General features: G+C 38.8%; 1 pseudogene across 1 annotated transcript in view; it reads left to right on the forward strand.

Moving 5' to 3' along the window:
• The first annotated feature begins 760 nt into the window (after nucleotides 1–760).
• LOC144752853 (E3 ubiquitin-protein ligase TRIM39-like) overlaps nucleotides 761–16,453 on the forward strand; it is a 375,734-nt pseudogene continuing 360,041 nt past the window's right edge. The window contains exons 1-2 of the transcript XR_013594127.1: nucleotides 761–848; nucleotides 14,263–14,637. The product of XR_013594127.1 is annotated as an E3 ubiquitin-protein ligase TRIM39-like (transcript). The remainder of the gene's footprint in view (nucleotides 849–14,262; nucleotides 14,638–16,453) is intronic.

Consider the following 16,453-nt stretch of genomic DNA (forward strand, 5'->3'; position numbering starts at 1 on the left):
CAGATTAAAAAGAAATGAATAGCGAAAGCAAGCTGCAAATTAGTTTTGCAGGTAAAACAAAAATATTTTACTGTGTCACCAACTATTGCTGCAGGCTTCATCCCCTGAAGGCCGCGTGAATCTCCAGGCATTTAGTTACTGAGCCTCCGTGGCAGAAGAGAAGAACCCCCAGTTCTGTTGGCTATTTTAAAGAAACGTGATTTAAAGATCAAAAATCCAAAATGACAAAAACGTACACGTGAAGTGGCGGTGGAAAGGTTTTTTTTCACCTTTTCTACCTAGTTACTTATTCTACTAGCCACAATATTGTCAAGCATTTGCAATGCAATAGGTCTCGCATTCACACGATTTTAAGCTATTAGTATTAGAAATAACAATGCCTTGTATCTATGTTTTAAAACCCAAAACATAAATAGAAGGCATTGTTATTTACAATGCCAATAGCTCAAAATCGTGTGAATGCCTATTGCATTGCAAATGCTTGTTTATATAAACTGCAGAAGTACACAAGCTTCTGCACAGACCAGAGGAAGTGTGGTCGTAAGTAAACCTCTTTCACTTTTGAAATGCAGGGAGGTGGAATCTCCGCCCCTCCTCCCCGAGTCAAGAGCAAATCACAGGAGACTGACTAAGCTACCCGCAGGGCGAGTGTCAGGGAGACACGGATCACCCATAGGCCCAGGTCAGCTAGAGCCACGCCCACTCACACTCGGAGCCGCTCCCATGTTCACCTTCAGCCATGCCCATGTGTAAAACACGGGCAAAGACACGCCCACTTCATAGAACTGCGAGCGAGAAACGAAACTTTTATATAGGAAATGGCGGCAAACAAACAGCTCAAGGAGGAGGTGATGGAGCGAGATAGAAAACAGAAATCTGTTTAAACTCGTGAAGTCACATTTCCATAACATAAATAATAATATTAATGATTTGTGATGTGTTATGCTAACACAACCTAGATTAAACTTTACACACGGGGACTTTAACATGTGTGCTCATAAACGTGCATAATTGTTGCATCTTTTGTTCGTGCAAAAATAACAAAATAATGTTGTCGTTTTTGTTTCTGTCATTACTAACTGCAGCAGATTTAAAAGAAGCATGTGCTTATTTTGCTTTCCTTGTCTATGTGATGTCATTTCTACTATTCTAGGTGCACATAAGGTTTCATGGATTCATGAAGACTGGTAGATATAAAATGCTGCTTATTTGTTTGCTTTGTGCTAGGTAACATTAGACTAATTGGGAGGGTTAATCAATTAGTAAACAAAGGGTGGAAACAGAATAAATAATATTTCTTACATTAATACTTTTCTTGTGTTTGTTTTATACTAGAAAAATAAGTTGCCTGCTTTTGGGCCTAGTTTGCTCGAGTTTGCTAAACGATGAATTTAATTCTGCAAGGAGCATGAGATGTCTATGTGGAAAAAGTTTCCGTCAAAATCACATTCACTGAACAAAGATGGTGTGTTGTCATTATTCTGTCGGACGTGGCCAAGGTCAGAAACCGGTAGAAAGAAGATTTGTTAACTTGGCATCCGAGGAAGTGTAATGGAGTCAGTGAGAAACTTTTGCTCAAAAATGTTGCAAATCAAGGAAGCTTTGGAACACGTACAAGAAAGACAATGGTCCCAAAGAAAATGACCGAATGGAAGTTTTGAAATGTAGGTGACATGTCACTTGTCACTCTCGGACCAATGAGACATCGACTTTTGCAGAAAATTTTCCTTTACTTAGATTAGCTAGCATAGAAAGGTATAAAAAGTCCATGCCCTGGGGATGGGCTGGCTGCTGCTTTCTGACTTTCCGATGAGGGTGTCGTGCAGCTGGACTTTGCGTGGAGCACGTAAGAATCCTCAAAGAACTTTACTTTTCATTCATTTAGCTTAGCTAGGGACTTAGGATTTTAGAAATGCTAAACTTATAATTTCTTGCTTAAAACTGTATTTTTCTTATGATACTTTTCAAACATGCTTGCTATAATTCTAATAAAATTGCATTTATAAAACTATATTTTGAATAATCTAAAATTAGTTAATAAAATCTTACTTTTGAAAACAAGCTGGTCTTGGTTATTCAGAAGCGCAGGTTACTATTAGCTAGATGCCATCGCCATGGTGATCATTTAAATAGTTAGGATTTGTTCAAATGACGTCATCATTTACCGCGGTTGTATATAGTTTGTATATAATTTGTAAATAAGGTGTATATAGGTTTAATTTGATCATCTGATTCAGTAGGTCAAAATATGTCATGTTTGATTAATGGGTCCATGAGTTAGAGTAGTATTTTATGTAGTAGGGTATAGAGTTGGGTAGCATTGCTTATGGCATATTTCCTATAGGCCGCTGGATCAATTCTTCTGGTAGCAGAAATTGATGGTTGCTAAGGGTAACCAAGGTGTTATTGGTATGTTATGGTATAGAAATAGGATCGATGTTTAACACATGTTGAGTTCGTTTTTCGTGTTATATGTGAGTTGTACCGGTACAGATTGTGTGATGAGAAGGTAGTCACGCAAGGCATTTGATCTGTTTCAGAGTTGTGATATCGCCGTGTATCACAAGTGATATCGCCGTGTATCACGTGTTGTGGTCGTGCAACACAGTTTTAGGGCTAGGTGTGAATCTTGTATAGTGAGGATTATCTAAGAAATTTGAGCAACATGAGAATAGGGACAAAGCGCCTGTTGTAAAACTCACTGTGATAAGAGTATTAGTTATATTCGAGCTTGAGTGAAGGGTAGGGTAACGTCGGTACATGATTATCTATAAACAGGTGAAAGTCCTGTAGGGGTACATGTTTTATATCTATAAACAGGTGAGAGTCCTGTACGGATAACGTCGTTATTTTGCTAACGGTGCATGATTTCTATAAACAGGTGAGAGTCCTGTACGGATTTCATGTGTGATTGAAGTTTGGGATTTTTCTGTGTGAAAGTGCGAGTTTGTTTTGTAATTTATGTTTGAGTGGAACTTTCGGACAGTCACTTGGTTGTGCGTTCGGAGGGAAATGAGTTCATAATTACTTGTTTGAAGGGCAGAGTAAAAAGATTACTCTACTGGCAAATGAAAATTATTCTATGAGAATAGGGCCGACTATTCCGAGTTGTGAATACTTGAATGTATGCAAACTATCCTATTTAGAGAAACAGACAGATGAGTCTTTATTGTCATTGTTAAAGATTAATTTTCACCGAAAAAGTGTTTCCAAAATGGTGCTGTGAAAAGATTTTGTGAAGGAGGGGTAAGCGCTAAGAGTGAGAAGCGAGAAACCGCAGCTGCTGTGTACGTCACAGAGCCGCGCTGGGATTGGGTGACATACGTCACAAGCTGTGCTCTGATTGGTTCTTGAGTCTCTGACGAACTGTAAGCTGGTTGGTTCTTCAGAAAATCTTCATTTTTATTGGTTGAGTAAAAAAGTGACGTAGCTCAACTCTCATTGGCTTGTTGGGGTGTTTCGCGCACGGATTGGTTGCTTTTGCGGAACATCCCGGAAATATTTTATGAACAAATTTGTTAATTGAATTTAACTCTTAAAAATGAGTTATCATTTTAAACACGTTGAGAAAAAGCCAACGTTGTTTCAGAAACTTAAAATTTTTATGTCGCCTGACAAGAAAATTGAAACGCGAGGTGGTAAATTACTTCATAAGTACAAAACACCTGCAGCGTATATGGAAGGTGAATATGGTTATCATACTGTTTTGTGGTTTGATATTTGGAAACACTACACAAAGGATGATGGTGTTTTGACTTGGCCTGATGATGGTTCATTTAATGTAAAGGTTTTAAGAAATTTGCGAGAGAAAATGAATGCTCTTAATCCAAAGCCGAGACCAACTCAATTTGAGGCTTTAGTTGAATGGGAGGATGAGATGTACCAATTACAAAGAGAAGCGAGTGGAATTAAAAGACCTCCTAAACCTCCAAGTTATAGAAGAGAAACACATGAAGACAGGATGCGAATGTGGAGACAGGGAAGCATGAGTGAGGGACTTTATTTAATTAGAGAAATGGTTTTAGGTTCTCCTGAAGGAAATAGAACAGAAAAGAGAAATAATGCCCCTGTAGAAAGTGAATCTGAAGATGCAGTTTTAGAGGAAATCTATACTTCGGATAAAAGGAATCAGCCTTTGAGACCACCTAGATCATGGTCTACTCCGATGGTTTCTACAGAAACTACACCGAGTGCACCTCCAATTAATGAAGCTCCTAAATTGTACCCAAATAATTGTGAAATTGTTGAAACTCCAAGAAGACCAGAAACTGAGACAAATGCAAATGTCCGTAATGAAGATAGACATTTTTCATTAATTCCAACAGCAAGGGAAGCTCCAAAAAATTATGTGAGAGAAGTCAGAAATGTAGAGGCTGGAGATTCTTCTGAGTATTTACGATCAAAGGAAGAATTAATTCGACAAATAACAAAAAGCATGGAAGCTGTGACAGTTCCGGTAACTATTGGTCCTGTTCAGCCTGTTTTTGAGCAAAGAGAAGTTAATAAGACAGGTTTGACTGTTCCTTTAAATGCAGAAATTCAAAGGGTTGCTGGAAAATTTTACTCAGACATTTCTGAAATTAACTCTTCAAAATCGAGAATGCCAGATTTGACTTTTAATGAGGATTTATCTCCAAAAACACCGATGGGTGCAGAATCTGATGCTGAGAGTCCTGAAGTTAGGGTGACAAAACCTAAACTTGATGTTGCAAAATTAAAAGCAAACATTGAGGAATTAATAATCGGTACGATTGGTCCTGACAGTTTAAATTATTATCGAGATGATGAACTACTGTTCATTTGCAAGAGTATTCAGTGGAAAACAAAAAACAAATATGATCAGTTGGATGAACTGGCAGCTGAACTTGAAATTGATTTGAGCAGGCAAAAGAATTTTGCAAAACATTACAGATTAGACTTTTCAGAAAGCGACATTGAGAGTTTGAACTCAATGGGAAGAATAATTCACATAAAAGATTTGATTGTCTACATTAAAAAACTGGGAGAACTGAGCAAGTGGAGAGTGAAATGGACGAAAAAGAAGGAAGATGAGAAATTGGAAAAAATGTCAAAACAATTTCCAATGAGAGAGATTGCAGGTGGAGGATATGTTCATGTCCGATGGTCAAGACAGGACATACTGCTGTTCACAAATGATTTTCCAAGACTGAGGGAGAAGCCAGTCGAGTGGTACAGGCAGGTGGACAGGTTCATCAAAGTCTCAAAAGTTCTGTGGATTGATCTGGATGGATTTTTTGACATTGTTGTCCCATCAGATCTTTGGACAGAATGCAAAATAGCCATAAGTTGGCCAAAATTAGAACCTGATCGAAATAAGGAAACAGGTGCTCCAAATCCTCTTGTAATGGAGTTTTATGAAAAAGTGATTTACTGGTTTAAAAAAAAATTCCACCGAAAGAGGTTGATTGGGTTAAGATAGAAAGAACAAACCAGGAAACAAAAGAATCAGTTCATTCATTTTACGAAAGGTTATTGTTGATCTTTAAACAATACAGTGGCTATGAAAAACTAGACGAGAAAGATATGAGTCATTTCGTCTACAGATTCGTTTATGGTCTAAAACCAGAAATAGCAGACATGATCAGAAACAGTATTGTCGGATGGCAAGCACTTTCTGTGATGACATTTTGAGAAAGGCGAAATACTGCAGTGATGAGTTAGAAGTGAGACAAAAGAAGCTCAAGGAGAAAGCCATGTGGGCTCAGGTAAAAGTGGCTGAGCATCAGATTGCTAGTCTTGGTAATAAAAACACAAATTTTGTTCAAACTACAAATTCGAATCAAGGGCAAGGGAAGTTTAAAGGTAATAATCTTGTGAGAAAAATTAACCCAAGGATTGAAGAGATGAAATAAAAATTACCTTGTTTTAATTGTGGCGAGCTTGGACACTGGAGAGACGAATGTAAGAAACCACCTAGAAATTTAAAAAGTCCATTGTTAAATCCACAGATGCAGAATGATGTTGACCTGCAGCAACAGCTACAGTTGCAACAGAATTTAAACGAACTAAACCTTCAGCGACAGTTGCAGCAACAGGTGAATCAGGTGAATAACCGTCAGAATCAATTGCCACAGCCACCGTTTCCAAATTGTGGGGGAACTCAGAAATATAATTCAGGTGTGGGATTTCAAGGAGATGATCAGGTAATAAAACCGCAAAGGCAAAGGGTGCAAAATGCAGCACAACATTTTTTGTTAACAGAAGGGCAGGAAAGTGAGTCTGATGATTATTACTGACGGTGCCCGAGAGAGTTGGAAGAGTGTGTTGTTGGAGCCACTCTTGAGGTTGACCAGTCTGGTCCATTTGTAAATGGGAAAGTTAATGATGTAGACATCACTTTTCTAGTGGACACTGGTGCTACCCGTTCTACTGTTAGATCAGTGGAAATTGAAAACCTACCTCTCTCTGGGGATACCATCCAAGTTGTTGGAGTAAGCAATCAACAAATCAGAACTGATTTGACTGATCCAGTACCAGTTGAAATTGGAAATTTTAAAGACAAACACAGATTTGTGGTTTGTAACAGTAGTCCGGTGAATCTATTGGGCAGAGATATATTGTGCAAGATGAATTGCAGAATATATTGTTCTCCTGAAGGAGTTGAATTACAAACAATGGAGGAAGATGGCTTGTACAGGATGACAATGATGTTAATGGAAACAGAGGAAACAAAATTGTTTCCTTCGTTTGAAAAAGAAAATCTGCCAGAAGAGCTCAAGGAAACAGTGAAATCTGAAATTTGGGATTTGACTGGGAATGAGATGGGTCTGATGAAACATGTCGATCCAGTCAAAATTACACTGAAGCAGGGAATAGAATTTCTTAATATTCCTCAGTACAAAATGAAAGCAGAGACAATTGAGGGAGTCATACCTGTGATTGAAAAATTCATTAAACAAGGTGTTTTAAAAGAAATTGAGAGTAGCCCTTGTAATTCACCGATCATGGGAATTAAAAAATCGAATGGAACGTACAGGATAGTTCAAGATTTGAGAAAAGTTAATCAGATTGTTGTTCCATGTTGCTCTGTGGTTCCAAACCCAGCAGTCATTTTGTATCAGATTCCACATGATGCGGAATGGTACACTGTCATTGATCTTTGCAATGAATTCTTTACTGTTCCTTTACATCCAGAGAGTCAGGAAATTTTCGCTTTCAGATTCCAGAATAAGACCCTCGCATGGTGTAGAATCCCTCAAGGGTATACAGAGAGTCCTTCAATCTTTAATGAACTGTTAAAGAGATCTTTGGAAAATTTAGATTTACCTAGCAGGTCTACGTTGGTGCAGTATATCGATGACTTGTTGATTGCTGCTAAAACGAGAGAAAATTGTGTGACAGACACAATAATACTTTTGAATCATCTTGCAGATGAGGGACATAAAGTGTCTCCAGCAAAATTACAGTTTTGCAAACAAGAAGTGAAATATCTTGGTCACAGAATTGCAAAGGGAAAAAGACAGGTGACAGTTGAGAGAATAAAAATGATTCAAGCAATGCAACCACCAAGAACACAGAGACAGGTTAGAATGTTTTTGGGAATGGTTGGCTACTGTCGACAATGGATAAGTGGATTTTCGGTAATTGCGAAACCACTACAGAGACTGACAAAGTCTGATGTGAAAGATCCAATTATTCTCAATGAGGCTGAGATGGAATCTTTTGAGAACCTGAAAAAGAGCTTATGTCAAGCTCCTGCTTTGGGCATGCCGAATTATGAGAAAGATTTTGAACTGTATTGCAGTGAGAGAGAAGGATGTGCATTGTCTGTGTTAATTCAGAGACATGGGAATCTAAAGAAACCCATTGCATACTTCTCTGCAGTTCTTGATCCCATTGCAAAAGCATTACCAGGTTGTTTGAAAGCAGTTGCAGCTACAAGTGTCAGTCTTGAGCAGAGCGAAGGAATCATAATGGGATTTCCTGTGAAGGTCTTTGTGCCTCATTCAGTTGAAATATTACTGACAAGAGGTAAAACTCAACATTTGACGAGCAGCAGATTGACTAAGTATGAGAAAATCATACTAGGAGCAGACAATGTTTCCATTTCAAGATGTTTGAATCTGAATCCTTCTACATTACTGCCTGATTCTGAAATTGTTGATGAAAATGAAGTGGAACATGAGTGTTTGGATGTCATGGAGTTTTGCACCAAACCAAGGCAGGACATTAAAGATGTACCTTTGCCTGAATCAGATGTTGTCTACTTTGTGGATGGCTCCTGTCTGAGGACAGAGGGAGGTGTTTTGAAAGCATCATACTCAGTCTGTACAGTTGCAGATGTCAAAGAAGCATCATGTCTTGAAGGAATTCGTTCAGCACAAGTGGCTGAATTGATTGCTTTGATTCGTGCTTGTGAAGTATCAAAGGACATAAGAGTTACCATCATTACTGATAGTCAGTATGGGTACGGGGTTGTGCATGATTATGGACAGCTCTGGTCTCAGAGAGGCTATTTAACTTCAGCAGGGTCACCAATTAAAAATGCAGTCTTCATCAAAAGATTAATTGAGGCCATACAGTTGCCGAAAGAGATCGCAATTGTAAAGTGTGCTGCACACACAAAAGGAGTGGATTATATCTCAAAAGGCAATGCCTATGCAGATGAGACAGCAAAGTACTGCGCAAGAAAATGTTGTGCATACAATCGGGAAAAGAGTAAAGAAACTGATTCAAATTCATTAATGCTAACAACAGTTGTAGAGACATGGCAGGAGATCAGAGATTTGCAAAATGAAGCAGATGATGAGGAAAAAGATCTATGGTTACGAGCAGATTGTAGACCACGTGATGAGGATGGAGTGTGGATCTATAAAGATGGCAGAGTAGTCTTACCAAATTGTTTGATTGCTGATATGGCCAGATTGTATCATGGCCCAGCTCACCTTGGAAGAGATTCCATGATCAGACTTTTCCGAGAGACTTGGTTCAATACAAAATTTAGAACGATTGCAGAGTCTTTTTGTCAAAGGTGTTTGTCATGCCAACAAATGAACCCAAACAGAAAATCAGTTGTAGGTACAGGGGTAATTGGTCGAGAGGGTGGTCCCTTTACCAGGTTACAGATGGATTTCATTGAAATGCCCCTACACAATTGTTTGAAATATGTTCTTGTAATTGTTTGTTTGTTTTCAAGATGGGTGGAAGCATTTCCTACACGACATTGTGATTCAATTACAGTGGCAAAATTGCTACTCAGAGAAATCATCCCAAGGTACGGTTTTCCAGTCACTATTGAGAGTGATGGAGGAAGTCATTTTGATAACAAACTGATGAAACTGATATGTGAGGCATTACGCATTGAGCAGAAAATACACTGTGCATACAGACCAGAGGCATCTGGGGTGGTTGAACAGATTAATGGGACAATTAAAAACAGGATTGGAAAAATGTGTCTGGAAACAGGTATAAAGTGGACCGATGCTCTTCCACTTGTGTTAATGTCATTGAGAAGTACACCTGATAAAAAGACAGGTTTGAGTCCTCATGAAATACTGATGGGAAGAGTAATGAGGCAAGCTTTTGTACCTGTAGGCAAACTGTTGAGCATAAATGACAGTGCTATTTTGGATTACTGTAAAAAGGTATCTGATATAGTGACTTCTGTGTCTAATCAGGTGGGAACTGAAGCACAATCAAATGAGAAAGTTCTGACACATGATTTGAGACCTGGTGATTGGGTCAGAACAAAAGTACATCGAAGAAGAAATTGTTTGGCTCCTAGGTGGCAGAAGCCTAGACAAATAATTCTGGTCACTACAAATGCAGTGAAATGCAGAGGATTGAAAAGGTGGATACATCCTAGTCATACCATTCCAGTGCCTACTCCTGAGAGTTCTGATGTAGAAAGTGATACTACAGAAGATTCTGATTCAGAAGTAGAAAGTGAAACAAATCCAGATACTGAAGATCGACAAAGAGGTCGACATCTGGAACTTGTGCCTGTGAATGAAGAATTGACGAGAAAAGGCTCTGAAATAATTGAAATAGATTCTGGAGAAGAAGAGAATCTATTAGAAGGAAAAACGACTGAAGATTCAGTAAAAAAGATTAATGGAGTAAGTTCCATTGAGGACAGAGAGGCTGAACCAAGAGAAATTTCTGACCAGGAGAGTATCGAAAAGCAGAAGTTAAGCTCTGAAGTAAGGAACGGAAATCCAGAATCTGGGAAATTGGAGGTAATTGAAGAGGAGGAGGAAGACGAATTACCGAGTACCAGTGATGGAAGACAAAGTATAGTTCCTGAAGGAGTGAAACTGCCGAATAGAGAAGTTCCTGAGTCAATAATTGAAGTTTCAGACTGTGATACTGAAGAGAGTGACGTGGATGGTGAAAGTAGAAGTCCAAAGAAAAGATCTTGGAAGTCTGAGACAAGTGCTTCAGAACCAAAGAGAAGATTCGTGAGGAAAACTGATTTCTGGCCTGGTGGAAGATTGAGAGTCAGGTTGATCAAAAAGCCGAAAGAGCAGGTGGAAGAAATCAGTAGTCAAAAGGATTCTGAAAAGGAAGTTGGAATCGGGAGAAAAATTGAAGTAGTGACAAGAAAAGGAAAGAGGATTATAAGGCCAAATCAGAAATATAAATCCCCTGAGTGGACTTATCTAGTAATTCCACCTGTCATTGACATTTACGATAGTAGTCAAGAGGAAGAAGAAATTGAAGAAATCAGTGACAATGATTGAAATACAGAATTTTTAATTGGATTTTTGGGTTTTTAGTTTTTGGCAAAAGGCTGAAGAAATCTTGTTAGGTGACACAAGGTCGAAGAAAAGTTGTTTAGTTGAAGAAAACGTGTGACATAAGGTCGAAGAAATACTGTTAGGGTTTTAAAAAGAAAAAAAAATATATATATATATATTTTAAAAGGGGGGTGTAAATAATTAATCATTTCATTAATTTTTAAAATTGTTTTAATTTTTTCTTTTTAAGGCAAAACTAACCAAAGATGCCTTACGTCATGGAACAAAGTACTTCAAGATGTTCCATTTTTAAGAGATGCTGTAAGATGACTCTGGTGTGTCTGCTCATTTTAATTCTGCTCTGGTTAGTTTTAGCTGTTATCATTCCATTTGAAATTAACAAAGATTTTCACAAAGTCAACATGACAAGCAAAGCTTCAGTTAGTCAAGACAAACATAGTGCAACTGGCAAAGTTATTGATCATCAACCTAACATTCATCAGGACAAATCTATTAGTGATTTTTCAAGCAATACATTCACAAAGCTTTTGAGTGAATATGTCAAGGTAATGGATGCAAAAGATTGTTATGTCTGTGTTAAATTACCTGCTTCTGTTTCTGAGGGAGTAACATACAATATGCTTCCTCTTACATATGGTGTGACATGCAGTGTGTTAGCTAGCTTGTTCTATCAGACTGGACGCTTAGAATACTATTATTCAGATTTTGACGAGATTTTCGCAAATTTAAAAATTGAGGGTGCTTTGAATAAGCATAAGAAAGCCAAACAGATGAGGGAATTTTTCCTTGTTACTAATGAACTCACTTATGAGTATGCTTACAAGAACAATTTAACCTGCAAATTAAGTGCTGAAGGAAAGAAGTTTTTGAACCTGGTTGAAGAAAGGAGAGCAATTTACAAGAGAAATGAAATACTCAAGCAGACTAAATCCAGGTTCTGGCAGAAAGAGGATGAGAAGCTTAATGGCAAAATGCTTGATAATATTGCAATTCACATAGACAAACCAATTAGTGGTAAGCTTTGCATTAGGAGAGACAAAACACTTTTTGATAACTACTTTGTGGGTGCAAGTAATTGTGAAGATACATATCAGATCATGGGAGGTTGGGGATTCAAAGGTGGAAAAGATCCAATTTTTCCTGGGATTTATTTTGTTTGTGGTGACAAGGCTTACTACAACCTTCCTGATCATTGGTATGGAACTTGTTATGTTGGGATTGTTTTTCCTAAAATGTTCCATGTTGACAGAGATTCGGAAGGATTGTTCAAAATTCACAATTATGTAAATAGGGCTAAAAGAGAAACTTTTACAGAAGTTTTGGGAGATATTTTTCAAGCAGTGATACCTATTGTAGGTATAACCCTGAACGCAGGAAGAATCAGAAAACTGTCCACAATTGTTGACAGGTTGTCAACAGATACAGCTGATGGTTTCCAATTAGTGAATGTTGAGGTCATTGCAATCAGATCCATGGTGATTCAAGATCGCCTTGCTTTAGATATACTCCTGGCAAAAGAAGGAGGAGTCTGTGGCATTTTACATGTGCAACATTGTTGCACATACATCCCTGATGAAAGTAAGAACATTGAGATGTACATTAAGAACATCACAGAGATGCATTCAGAGATAATTCCATTAGAAGAAGAAGACTTTACAGAAAGACTTTCAAAAAGATTCCAATCAATCAAAAATTGGTTCCATGACGTTGGAAGTTCAGTTCTTGGCAAGATTTTGGCACCTTTGATTGTGATAATATTCATTTTCATTTTGACAAAAATTGGTTGTTTGTTGCATAAGAGAAAGAAACAAATGAAGGAAAAGAGAAGAATTTATAAAATCAAAAAAGAAGAAGAAAGGGAGATTGAGTTGCAAGAATTACACAGAGCACGTTATGACAATTGCAAGGATTTTGCAGAAACAAATTTTTAGAAATACTGACACAGATGAATTTGAATCATTTTCCAGAAAGTCTAAATTTCCAAATTTTGGGTGGTGGTGTGGTGATTTGTTAATCACCAGATGAGGGAGTTGATGGAGCGAGATAGAAAACAGAAATCTGTTTAAACTCGTGAAGTCACATTTCCATAACATAAATAATAATATTAATGATTTGTGATGTGTTATGCTAACACAACCTAGATTAAACTTTACACACGGGGACTTTAACATGTGTGCTCATAAACGTGCATAATTGTTGCATCTTTTGTTCGTGCAAAAATAACAAAATAATTTTGTCGTTTTTGTTTCTGTCATTACTAACTGCAACAGATTTAAAAGAAGCATGTGCTTATTTTGCTTTCCTTGTCTATGTGATGTCATTTCTACTATTCTAGGTGCACATAAGGTTTCATGGATTCATGAAGACTGGTAGATATAAAATGCTGCTTATTTGTTTGCTTTGTGCTAGGTAACATTAGACTAATTGGGAGGGTTAATCAATTAGTAAACAAAGGGTGGAAACAGAATAAATAATATTTCTTACATTAATACTTTTCTTGTGTTTGTTTTATACTAGAAAAATAAGTTGCCTGCTTTTGGGCCTAGTTTGCTCGAGTTTGCTAAACGATGAATTTAATTCTGCAAGGAGCATGAGATGTCTATGTGGAAAAAGTTTCCGTCAAAATCACATTCACTGAACAAAGATGGTGTGTTGTCATTATTCTGTCGGACGTGGCCAAGGTCAGAAACCGGTAGAAAGAAGATTTGTTAACTTGGCATCCGAGGAAGTGTAATGGAGTCAGTGAGAAACTTTTGCTCAAAAATGTTGCAAATCAAGGAAGCTTTGGAACACGTACAAGAAAGACAATGGTCCCAAAGAAAATGACCGAATGGAAGTTTTGAAATGTAGGTGACATGTCACTTGTCACTCTCGGACCAATGAGACATCGACTTTTGCAGAAAATTTTCCTTTACTTAGATTAGCTAGCATAGAAAGGTATAAAAAGTCCATGCCCTGGGGATGGGCTGGCTGCTGCTTTCTGACTTTCCGATGAGGGTGTCGTGCTGCTGGAGTTTGCGTGGAGCACGTAAGAATCCTCAAAGAACTTTACTTTTCATTCATTTAGCTTAGCTAGGGACTTAGGATTTTAGAAATGCTAAACTTATAATTTCTTGCTTAAAACTGTATTTTTCTTATGATACCTTTCAAACATGCTTGCTATAATTCTAATAAAATTGCATTTATAAAACTATATTTTGAATAATCTAAAATTAGTTAATAAAATCTTACTTTTGAAAACAAGCTGGTCTTGGTTATTCAGAAGCGCAGGTTACTATTAGCTAGATGCCATCGCCATGGTGATCATTTAAATAGTTAGGATTTGTTCAAATGACGTCATCATTTACCGCGGTTGTATATAGTGTGTATATAATTTGTAAATAAGGTGTATATAGGTTTAATTTGATCACCTGATTCAGTAGGTCAAAATATGTCATGTTTGATTAATGGGTCCATGAGTTAGAGTAGTATTTTATGTAGTAGGGTATAGAGTTGGGTAGCATTGCTTATGGCATATTTCCTATAGGCCGCTGGATCAGAGGCCACCTGCTCTATATGCCTGGAGTATTTCACTGACCCCGTGGCTGCGGACTGTGGGCATGCCTTCTGTCTGTCCTGTGTCACTCGGTGCTGGGAAGGGTTGGGGACAGACTTCCCCTGCCCTCAGTGCAGAGAAACCTCTAAGAACAAAACATTAAGACCCATCAGACAGCTGGGAAACATAGTGGAGCTGTTGAAACAGCTTCACACCCCGAGTGCGTCCGCCCAGGGGGAGTATTTGTGCAGAGAACATGATGAGAAGCTGAAACTGTTCTGTGAGGATGACCAGGAGCCCATCTGTGTGATCTGTCGAGAGTCCAAAGACCACAAAGCTCACTCCGTGCTTCCCATGCAAGAGGCAGCCCAGGAGTAGAAGGTGAGTAAAATCTAAATGTGTGATAGGGGTGGGGTTGCACAGAACTCATCTGATTCCTAAGGCTGCCCAGGATTATAGGGTTTGTATGCCACAGATGTAGCCCTTCCGATTCATAAACATATTTATTTTCTTTTTGCACCTGTATATTTATGCTCCATTCCTGTTTTTACCGTTGCATTCTGGGACTTGAAGTTTTATCTTCCTGTTATAAAAGCAGGATTACACGTCCCGGAATGCAAACGGAAAATGTGCACTCCCTCAATGACAAGGAGATAGAAGTCTGTTCCTCTGTCGATGCACACTCCACCTCTGAAAGTACACTTCCACAATACCGCAATGTTTATTAGTAGGTAGGAGTAAGTAGTAGCTTTAGGCTGGGGCCGGCAGAGGAGGAATGTGCCTGGTAAATAATTTGTTCACAATTTATCACCGTTCCTGGCCACCTTCAGCTCCATCTGCACCATCTATGTTCACCATGGGGTTGTATTCAGAACCTGGGCAGTTGTGGTCCTAGGTGGCCTAATGTCCAGAGCTTCTGAATTTCCTCTGCTAAAAATCTCGGTGTGTTAATAGATCCCGCCCTCGACCTAGGCAATCAGGTGAGCAGAACTGTTTCCACCTGTTGGGGCCTGATCCACACTCTGCGGAGGGTCAGGAAATATCTCTCTCTCCAGGCAAGAAAACAAATAGCTGTGGCTCTCATCGGCTCGCGTTTGGACTATTGTAATGCGCTGTATGCTGGACTTAATAAAGGTCAGCTGCAGCGCTTACAGGTAGTCCAAAACGCCATAGCTAGATTTGTCCTGGATTTACCCAGACGCTCGTCGGCCACTGCAGCAAGGAAAACATTGCACTGGCTGCCGATGGAACATCGAATCCGCTTTAAGGTCCTTTGTATGACCTATAGAGCCATCGCTAAAAAGAGTGATACTGGAATAGGATCCATCATCTCCCTCTATGCCCCCCAAAGGAACTTGCGCTCCTCTGGTAAACTGCTTCTGACAGCCCCCCGTGTAAGAAGAGCCAAGTGGGGAGGCAGAGCCTTCTCCACCCTTGCCCCTAAATGGTGGAACGAACTCCCTTTGGACCTGAGATCTCTCCCATCCCTTCAGAACTTCCGCACTGCCTTAAAAACCCTTCTTTTCAGGCAAGCCTATGTCTAAGGTCCTAAGTTTTCTTGATCTTCCTCTGATCTTCTGTTAGGCGCCTTGATACCTGCGGGTCATTGTTCTGCGCAATATAAATTATTTTTCAATTAAATTCAATTCAATTTGGAACTGGGGACTATGTCCTCTTCAACCTCATTGACACACTCTTCCTGGTAAAGCATGTCACGCAGCCAACACCTCCAAAGGACATACCCTTGACCTTGTCTTTTTAGCATCACCAGCAATCCAGTACAAACCACCCATACCCCATGGCTGGACCGACTACTTAGCCAGTCCTAAGACATTGCTCTACATCCTACCAACAAACCAAGGTCAATAAAAAAGAGAAAGCCAAACCTTCAGATATTTCAAATACGTCTCAATAGACAACTTAGTGATTGAAATCCTCTTTCATCCTATCAACTTCACGTCTTGTCTTACACCATACTGTTTTAAACAGCTTAAACAATTTTTGGGGCAGAAAACTATCTGAACATCTACAACTCAAATAACCCTGCCAGTGCAAGCTGTTAGCCCTGACAGACTTAGGGTGGTTATCTCCCCCCCCCCAATGTTTTGCCTGCCTCCTCCACTTTTCTGACCTAGTTTTTCTGATATTAGGAGTCTATGTGTTATCGCCCCTAAAGATGGTAACATTAGTTCATCCC

Source organism: Lissotriton helveticus, chromosome 5_1 (assembly GCF_964261635.1).
Source record: "Lissotriton helveticus chromosome 5_1, aLisHel1.1, whole genome shotgun sequence".
Taxonomy (NCBI): Eukaryota; Metazoa; Chordata; class Amphibia; order Caudata; family Salamandridae; genus Lissotriton; species Lissotriton helveticus.